The sequence below is a fragment of the Somniosus microcephalus genome, unplaced genomic scaffold (genome assembly GCF_052327205.1).
Source record: "Somniosus microcephalus isolate GS21.2 unplaced genomic scaffold, FLI_Smic_1.0 unresolved_chr1, whole genome shotgun sequence".
NCBI classification, from domain to species: Eukaryota; Metazoa; Chordata; class Chondrichthyes; order Squaliformes; family Somniosidae; genus Somniosus; species Somniosus microcephalus.
Genome location: NW_028225179.1, coordinates 85,142,571 through 85,152,000, shown reverse-complemented (window position 1 = coordinate 85,152,000; position 9,430 = coordinate 85,142,571). Strand labels below are relative to the sequence as shown.

Genomic DNA, 9,430 nt, shown 5'->3' with positions numbered 1-9,430 from the left:
CCTGTAACACTGATCAGGGTCCCATGGGGTGAGGGCACCAGGTTCACAGACAGAACGTGACTGGGATTGGACTCAGGCCCTGTAACTCTGACCAGGGTTCCACGGGGTGAGGGCACCAGGCTCACAGACAGAACGTGACTGGGATTGGACTCAGGCCCTGTAACACTGATCAGGGTCCCTACCTGAGGCAGTTTTTAAACGATTAAGAGGCTGAAAGCTTTACCAGTGATGCAATGGGTACTTTTAATTTTTAATATTGTAATAGTTTTACTGTGACGCGGAAGTCCCGCTCCCAACTCAGGCTGATTGGCCAGATTTCGGTCCTGATTGGTTAGTGCCTGTGATTAAAGATTCACAAAGTGCTACTGCCACAAGGATTGCAGCCGCTGCTTGGCTGTTACACATGGCAATCAGAAGAGTACACACAGCCTGGCCCTGGGTTTCTCCTCCCCTTTCTTTGCAGCAGGTTCAGTTCCTGTCTGCTTCTGCAATCAAAGTGAGAGGAGTGGAGACGGTGATCCGGGAATGAGGTTTGTCCAGATTTTATACAGTAACATACTCATTAATGTTCAGGCAGTCTGAATATCCTGTGGGGGAAAACAGGAAGGGAACAGAAATGCCCTTTGTGCTGTGTGAGAGGATTCAGCTGAGAGGCCTGTTTACTCCCTGCTTTGTGCTGAACTGTTTGGCTGGGACTGAGTGTTGGATATTGAATGTGTTTATTGGAAGCTGGGATTTGGACACAGCATTTCCCTCCTGATTTACAGGCTGAGTTTTTGTTGAGGGATTATTGCTGAAAATGAGAAGGTGAGGTGTGATTATCTGGGAGGTGCAGAGTGTCTGAGGATTCTTACAGATTTCCTGCCTGTGATGAGAATCCATTTTCAGTGAGAGACGTCTCTCTGTGAGGAGTCCTGCTGTACAGGAGAAGTCTGACGCTGTCTTAGTGGTCCCTTTAATTCTGGCATGGCACATTGGAGTTAAAACCAGCTTCATTCTCTGAAAAATGTTCAGTTTAATCTAGTATATTGAACCAAAATTAGAAGCAGCTGAGCTGGGACAAACTGTGGCATAGTGGTTAGCACTGTTGCCTCACAGCGCCAGGGACCCGGGTTCAAATCCGGCCTCGGGTGACTGTCTGTGTGGAGTTTGCACATTCTCCCCGTGTTTGCGTGGGTTTCCTCCGGGTGCTCCGGTTTCCTCCCACAGTCCAAAGATGTGCGGGTTAGGTTGATTGGCTATGATAAATTGACCCTTAGTGTTAGGGGGATTAAATACGTGGGGTTACGGGGATAGGGTGGGATATGTGTTGGTGTAGGGGTTACGGGGATCGGGTGGGATATGTGTTGGTGCAGGCTCGATGGGCCGAAATGGCCTCTATCTGCACTGTGGGGTTTCTGTGATTTCTGTGAACCATAACACCAAGTCCTGAGACAGCTGGATCAGCCCGAGAGTGCTCGCGTTGCTTCAGATGAGGTGAAACATGCTGCAGGCTCACTGGGAAAGTCCAAATACTATGGTGGAGAAATGCAGTGATATAAATTATTATTGTTGTAGTAATTTATATTTATATAGCGCCTTTAACGTAATAAAACGTCCCAAGGCGCTTCACAGGAGCGTTATAAAAAAATGTTTTGACACTGAGCCATATAAGGAGATGTTGGGGCAGATGACCAAAAGTTTGGTCGAAGAAGTAGGCTTTTAGGGAGCGTCTTAAAGGAGGAAAGAGAAGTGGAGAGGCAGAGAGATTTAGGGAGGGAATTTCAGAGCTTAGGACCTTGACAGCTGAAGGCATGGCTACCAGTGGTGGAACAATTAAAACTGGGGATGTTCAAAAGACTAGAATAGGCAGAGCGCAGAGATCTAGGGGAATTATAGGGCTGGAGATTACAGAGATCGGGAGGGGTGAGGCATGGAGGGATTTGAAAAAAAGGATGAGAATTTTTAAATCGAGGCGTTGCTCAACTGGGAGTCAATGTAGGTCAGCGAGCACAGGGGAGATGGGTAAGCAGGATTTGGTGTGAGTTAGGACATGGGCGGCAGAGTTTGGGATGACCTGAAGTTTATGGAGGGTAGAACGTGGGAGGCCTGCCAGGAGTGCGTTGGAATAGTCAAGTCTAGCGGTGATAAAGGCATGGATGAGGGTCTCCGCAGCGTAAGTTGTGGCAAGGGCGGAGACAGGTGATGTTACGGAGGTGGTAATGGGCGGTCTTAGTGATGGAACAGGTATGAGGTAGGAAGCTCAATTCGTGATCAGTTATGACACCAAGATTGCGAACAGACTTGGTCAGCCTCAGACAGTTCTCGGGGAGAGGGATCGAATCAGTGGCAAAGGATCAGAGTTTGTGGCATAAACCAAAGACAATGGCTTCAGTCTTCCTGATACTTAATTGGAGGAAATTTCTAGTCATCCAATGCTGGATGTCGGACAAGCAGTCTGACAGTATAAAGACGGTGGAAGGTTCGAGAGAGGTGGTGGAGAGGTAGAGCTGAGTATCATCAGCATACATGTGAAAACTCACGCTGTGCCATCGGATGATGTCACCGAGTGGCAGCATGTAAATGAGAAATAGGAGGGAACCAAGGAAAGATCCTTGGGGGACACCAGAGGTGACGGTGCGGGAGCGGGAAGAGAAGCCATTGCAGGTGATTCTGCGACTATGGCTGGAAAGATAGGAATGGAACCAGGTGAGTGCAGTCCCATCCAGCTGTACAATGGTGGAGAGGCGTTGAAGCAGAATTTTGTGGTCAACCGTGCCAAAGGCTGCAGACAGATCGAGAAGGGATAGTTAATCTTTGTCACAGTCAATTGGGATGTCATTTTTGACCTTGGTAAGAGCCATTTCGGTACTGTGGCAGGGGCGGAATCCTGATTGGAGGGATTCAAGCAAGGAGTTCTGGGAACGATGTGGAGCGGGCCCAGGGGCCGTGTAGCCTGATCCTGCTCCTATTTCATGTGTCTAATTCTGTTAGATTCAGGAGATGGTTCTGTGATAGTGGATTGGCAGTTAGGATCAGATCAGCCATGATCTTATTGAATGGCAGAGCAGGCTCGAGGGGCCGATTGGCCTACTCCTGCTCCTATTTCTTATGTTCTTATGATGGGCATGGATTTGGGAGGCGAAAACACGTTCAAGAACTTTGGAGCGGACAGGGGGGCTGGAGATGGGGCGATAGTTTGCAAGGATGGAGGGGTCAAGGGGTTGGTTTTTGAGGAGTGGGTTGATGATTTGAAGGAGAGAGGAACCATTAACAATATCCGCTAACATGGGAGCCAGGAATGGAAGTTGGACGATCAGCAATTTAGTTGGAATATGGCCGAGAGAACAGGAAGTTGGTCTCGTTGACAAGATGAGCTTTGAATTGGCAAGAGTGGAGCTGGGAAAAAAGCTGGAGAAATATGAAAATTTAGGGTTAGGGCAGGGGGAAAACAGAGAGGAAGTAAGGCCTGGTGGGCTAGAGGAAGGGAGGGAAGTAGCAGAGGCAGTTGAAGGATGTTCTTGATCTTTTTAACAAAAAAGTCCATGAGTTCCTCGCATTTAATGTTGGAGGTGAGGGAGGAGGAGGCAGCGGAGGATAGTTTGAGAAGATGGTTAGTGGTGAAGAGAAGCCTGGTGTTATCTTTGCCTTCCTGGATGATCTTTGAACAGTGGGCAGTTTTAGTGATGGAGAGCAGGACCCGATAGTGCTTTATATGATCCAACCATATCTGGTGATGGATGGTTAAACCAGTTGTCTGCCAAAGACGTTCAAGTCTGCATCCCATGGATTTAAGGAAGCGGAGATGAGGGGTATACCAGGGGCAATGACTAGTATGAGAGAGTGTAATGATTTTAGTGGGGACAAGGGCATCAAAGGTGGTGGAGAGGGTGTGATTTAGCAAATCAGTAGCTGTAGAAATGTCATTAAGAATTATAGACCAAAGGCTAGATAGTTGGAATTAGAACGTGCGGTGGTAAGGGACTTAAGGGAGAATATTTTCCAGGAGCGAACACAGAAAGAAGTGGGATAGCAAAATACTGCAGATGTTGGAAATCCGAAATAACAACAGAAAATGCTGGAAAAACTCAGCAGGTCAGGCAACATCCGTGGAGAGAAATTTGAGTTGACGTTTCGGGTCGAACCCTTCTTCAAAACTGGAAAGAAAAGAAACTAGATCAAAGGCAGGGCTGCGATCGGACAAAAGAATAAAAGAAACAAAAGAAGTAAAAGAGATTAGAAGCTAGACGAGATGGTAATAGGCTGAGATTAGGTGTAAAGTGTACTGGCAGGGCAAAAGATAGCTGCCAGGTGTGAGAGAGAAACAAAAGGAAAGGGGGGGGCGGGAAAGGAGTGGAAAAATTACAAGAAAAAATGAAATAGGGGCCGAGGTTATGATCTGAAATTGTTGAACTCGATATTGAGTCCGGAAGGCTGCAGAGTGCCTAATCGGAAGATGAGGTGCTGTTCCTCGAGTTTACGTTGAGCTTCCGTGGAACAATACAAGAGGCCAAGGACGGTGAGGTCCGAGTGGGAATGGAGCGGTGAATTGAAATGACAGGCGACCGGAAGCTCGGGGTCACCCTTACGGACTGAACGGAGGTGTTCCGCAAAGCGGTCACCCAAAAAAAGAAGTGGGGTTGGGCGGGGGAAGAGGAATATGTGTAGAGAGTGTTATAAGGAAATGGTCAGAAATTGCCTTATTGCTGATGTTTACGGTGGGGCTAGCAAGGCCACGTGAGACGACAAGAACGAGGGATTGGCTTTGTATATGGGTGGGTGAGTTTACATGGAGGGAAAGATTAAGGGAGGAAAGGAGGGCAGTGAACTCAGAGGAGAGAGAGCAAGAAGAGTTGAGGTGGTGGTTGAAATCACCGAGGATAAGAAGTCGCTTGGTGCCAAGGGTGGAAAGCAGAGAAGATATCTGAGAGAAAATTGGTGTGGTATTTGTGCGGGCGGTACATAACAAGGACTTTAAAAGAGAGGCGTAAGGGGTGGTACAAGGTGAGCTGCTCGGTGGTGATACAGTCCTAGCAGCGTAAACATCAAATGCACTGCATGATTATGGTACACCCTTACTTCCACATGAGGAGGTGGCCCTATGTGTCCTGCCCATAGGGCAGCACGGTGGCATAGTGGTTAGCACTGTTGCCTCACAGCGCCAGAGACCCGGGTTCGAATCTGGCCTCGGGCGACTGTCTGTGTGGAGTTTGCACATTCTCCCCGTGTTTGCGTGGGTTTTCTCTGGGTGCTCTGGTTTCCTCCCACAGTCCAAAGATGTGCGGGTTAGGTTGATTGGCTATGATAAATTGACCCTTAGTGTTAGGGGGATTAAATACGTGGGGTTACAGGGATAGGGTGGGATTGGTGTAGGGGTTACGGGGATTGGGTGGGATATGTGTCGGTGCAGGCTCGATGGGCCAAAATTGCCTCTATCTGCACTGTGGGGTTTCTGTGATTTCTGTGAACTGGAGTAGGCCGTTTGGTCCCTTGAGCCTGTTCCGTCCTTCAGTTAGATCATGACTGATGTGTACATCAACTCCATTTATTTCCCTTTGATCCATATCCCTTGATACCCTTATCCAATAAAAATCTATCTACCTCAGTCTTGAAAATTGCAATTCACCCCCAGTATCCACAGCCTTTTGGAGTACAGAATTTCAGATCTCCACGAGGAAGATGGCACAATGAGATCGGTAGCTGAGAATTATGGCCAGTCCTTGGGGGGGTAAGATCAATATAGTTTCCAGTTATCACCTCAACAGAGGCAACAGACTGGGAAGTAGTTTGACTTTTCATCCTGTGTTCTTGGAAAACCTGGCTGCACAGAGGAAGTGGTGGACATCATGGACAGGGTCAGTGAAATGTCATCTGCCAATGTACATATAGATTCCCAAATACCCTTCAGGAACACACAAAGGGAGAAGTGCAGGAGACGTTAAGAGTTTGGGGTCATTGATCCTTTAGAGCTCCTGGGCTTCACCCTTGGTCCTCATTGCAAGAAAAGATAATAAACAGGGTTTTGCCTGGAAAATATCTTGTGGTTCACGTAAGGAGATCCTTGCGAAGCTGGGGAGCTCAAGTACTTGCCAACTCTCAACCTGACCAAAGCTCATTGACAAGTTCTGGTAAGCAAGGAAGCCATAGCGCGTTCCACTTTCCCATGAGTTTGTGATCACAATTTTTGGCATGAAAAATGAATCCGCCACATCCAATGTCTGCTAGATACAGTACCTAAAACGCAGATGCTATTTCTGTGTTTAAGCAGATTTGGCATGATCTCTTTTTCACTGATGATCTGCCCCACTTGCTAGGCTTACAGTGAAGGTAGAAATATTCCTCATGGGCACGGCCAAGGTGCAGTATTGTGGGTACTGTGTGGGTGGGGGGACTTGGTGATCTGATGGGGTTAAAGAGGACGCCATCACTACATAACTTTGTACTAAAACAGGATCAGGCTGTTGCATTCCTGGGAGCATGAGGCTACATTACTGCGGCTTATTTACAAATTATAGCGATATCGCTGCACCCTAAACAAATCTAAGCTGAAAATTGAATACAAACCAGGTGGCCTGGCCAGCAAGCTGTGAGGATTGCTTTTATTGAGCTCTGCACAGACCCTGTCCCAGCCAGTTAAGGTTGTTCTCAAGAGCTCATGGCTCTGAGGCTTCTTGACGGGTACAGGTGACTCTGTTCAATTGTGTTAGTTCAGACAGGAAGCCATCAATAGGAAGGTGGGGAAAGTGACAAAAGTGAAACATTTTTGTCTTAAGTTTCAGCTCCTTCATAGTGACTCTGTTCATTCAGGCAGAGTAGATCAAGGAGTTAAAAACCCAAAGTTATGCACCAGCTTAATTTATTGCTAAATATTATTGGAAGTTCTCCAGGCTGGCTTGAAGGAGGAACCAAGCTGATCAATTCAGGCACAAGGATTGTACAGTGGTCATTTCTGCCAACGCTATTGTGGATAGACATGGCTGTGTGAATTGTTCAGATATGTGACTGATTGGTAGTTTCTTTTGAATTGTACATTTACTTATTTAAATTCACAAAACCCAGTTTCGGCATGTTTATTATCTTGTGCTTTGTAAATCTTTAACTTTGATCTGCAGAACCTCATTGGAATGTTAAGAGAATTGGATAAGGGAGACAACTTCCTTAATTGGTGAAGAAAGGAGTCTTTGTCTTCACAAGGATTGTACAGTGGTCATTTCTGCCAACGCTATTGTGGATAGACATGTCTGTGATAAGTGGGTGAGGAAGACATCAAGTAGCATATTTGTTCTCCAACCACCTGATGCAGATCCAGTCTAGTAGCTATGTCAGCCAGCTTGGTGGTACTATTGAGCCACTCTGTGGTGGACGTTCCAATCTCCCGCATGTGCCCTTGCTTCCTTCAGCGTCTCTTCCAACTGATGTTCAATATGGAGGAGTGTTAATTTGTCAATTTAGGTGGGGCACGATAGGTGAGGATCAGCAGGAGAATTCCTTGACCTTGTTTGAGACTTCATGGGGTCCAGAGCCAAAGTTGAGGCCTCCCAGGGCACTCCCACCTGACTGTATATCACTTTGCCATGAGCTCAGTTGGGTCTATCCTATCGATGGAACATAGCAACAGGAGTAGGCCATTCAGCCCCTTGAGCCTGTGCGGCCATTCAATTAGATTATGACTGATCTGTACCTTAAATCCATCCACCCGTCTTGGTTTCATATCCCTTAATACCCTTGCTTAACAAAAATCTATCAATCTCGGTTTTGAAATTTTCAATTGACCCCAAGCCTCAGTAGCTTTTTGCGGAGAGTGTTCTGGATTTCCAATACTCTGTGTGGAAGAAGTGCTTCCTGACATCACCCCTGAATGGCCTAGCTCTAATTTTAAGGTTTTGCCCCTTATTCTGGACTCACCAGAGGAAATCGTTTCTCTATCAACTCCTTTGATCACCTTAAACAACTCAATTAGATCATCCCTTAATCTTAATCTATATTCAAGGGAATACAAGCGTAGTCTATGCAACCTGTCCTCATTTACCCGCCTTGGTTCCATATTCCTTAATCCCCCTGCCTACTTGCCTGACAAAAATCTATCGATCTGAGTTTTAAAATTTGAAATTTTGAAGTAATAACAGGAAGATCTGCAAGTTATGCTGTTTCAGGAAATTTCAATCCAATTGAATATCACAACTGCCATGGTTGGATTTTAACTCAAGACACTTGGGTTGATAGTCTAGTACCATAACCACTAGGCTACAGTACCCTTAAATTCAAAGTTTGTGAATAACTGGGCATTTGTACAATACCTGAGGCTACTTTGCCCTGTTATCTTCAGTTAACTATTCTCGGCTGATAACTCAAAGCCTGGGAGCTAGAGGGGTACATGAAGAGGAAGAGCTGGAGAAGGAAAGATAGCATCCAGATGCAGTGTGAAGGTGAAAAAGGACAAGGAAAAGGGGAGTACTGCATGGTTACTGAGCTGTACAGAACAGTGAGATTCAGCTTCACTCCACAGAATGTACGGAATGAGTTGATCCATACAGGTGGGGCCCAGCAGTGGATCTCGGGGCTCTTGAGTTAGGGAGGGGGTGAAAGAAAGCAGTCAGAGTATCCACTCCTGATCACTATCCAGTGATTTGTGCTGGAAAGAGTGGGTGTGTGGGTGTCAAGTGAGGGCAGTGTGGGACTTGGTTGAATAATTTACAGACACATAGGGCTCGATTTTCATTGTGCCGTGGAGTCGGGATTGGAGGCGTGCGGGGGGTTAAAATCCCGAAATCGGGGGTCCCGCCCCCAACCCGCCTCCATGCCAGTTTCAAAGGAGGCGGGTACCCGCCCCGCACTGGGACCCGCCTACCCGAGGCGTGAAGGGATTAGTGCCAATTAACTGACTGTTAACAGGTAGTTAACAGGCAGTTTTTAGCCTAATCCCTATTTTTAAGCTAGAACTGTGCGATTCCCGATGGCTCCAAACCACGCCAAGTTGGAGGAGTTGGGCCGTCGGGTTGAAGGGCTTGGAGGGGTCGAGATGTTCAGGTGAGTGATGTGTGTATGAGTGCAAAGGTAAGTGTGTTTGGTGTGTCTAAAGTGATTAAAGGAGTGTAAATGACCTTTTCAGCCTTCCTTCCTTTAGGTTCGGGGAGTCCCTCATCTCACCGGCACAGGAAGCAGAATGGCTGCGAACTGTCAAAAGTGACAGCCTGCAGCTTTCTGTGCAGGAGAGATTTCTAACTGAGTCTGTGGAGAAGGACTCATGTTAGAATTAAGACTGTTAGTGTTTGACAGCTTCAAACAGCTGTGAAACGCTGATATTTCATCTGTCAAAACGTCTTGACAGATGAAATTTCAGTCTGTGACGTCACCTGTTGCCGGCTGGGCGGGCTCAACAAGGTTAATCAAGTTAAAATCGCGTGGATTGGCCACATCTCGATGGAGGTGGGACTACAACTCCTGATTGAAA

At 46.9% G+C, this 9,430-nt stretch overlaps 1 protein-coding gene across 8 annotated transcripts in view; it reads left to right on the top strand.

Annotated features, from left to right (window-relative positions):
• The first annotated feature begins 388 nt into the window (after window positions 1-388).
• Window positions 389-9,430, top strand: part of LOC147095551 (uncharacterized) — a 64,363-nt gene continuing 55,321 nt past the window's right edge. For 5 of the 8 annotated variants that reach the window (XM_085974675.1, XM_085974673.1, XM_085974672.1 and 2 more), the window contains exon 1: window positions 396-530. The gene's annotated coding sequence lies outside the window, so the exon portion shown is untranslated. Of the gene's footprint in view, window positions 531-5,395; window positions 7,234-9,430 lie in introns of those variants that run through there. The other 3 variants (XR_015074808.1, XR_015074809.1, XR_015074810.1) reach the window with 2 other exon arrangements.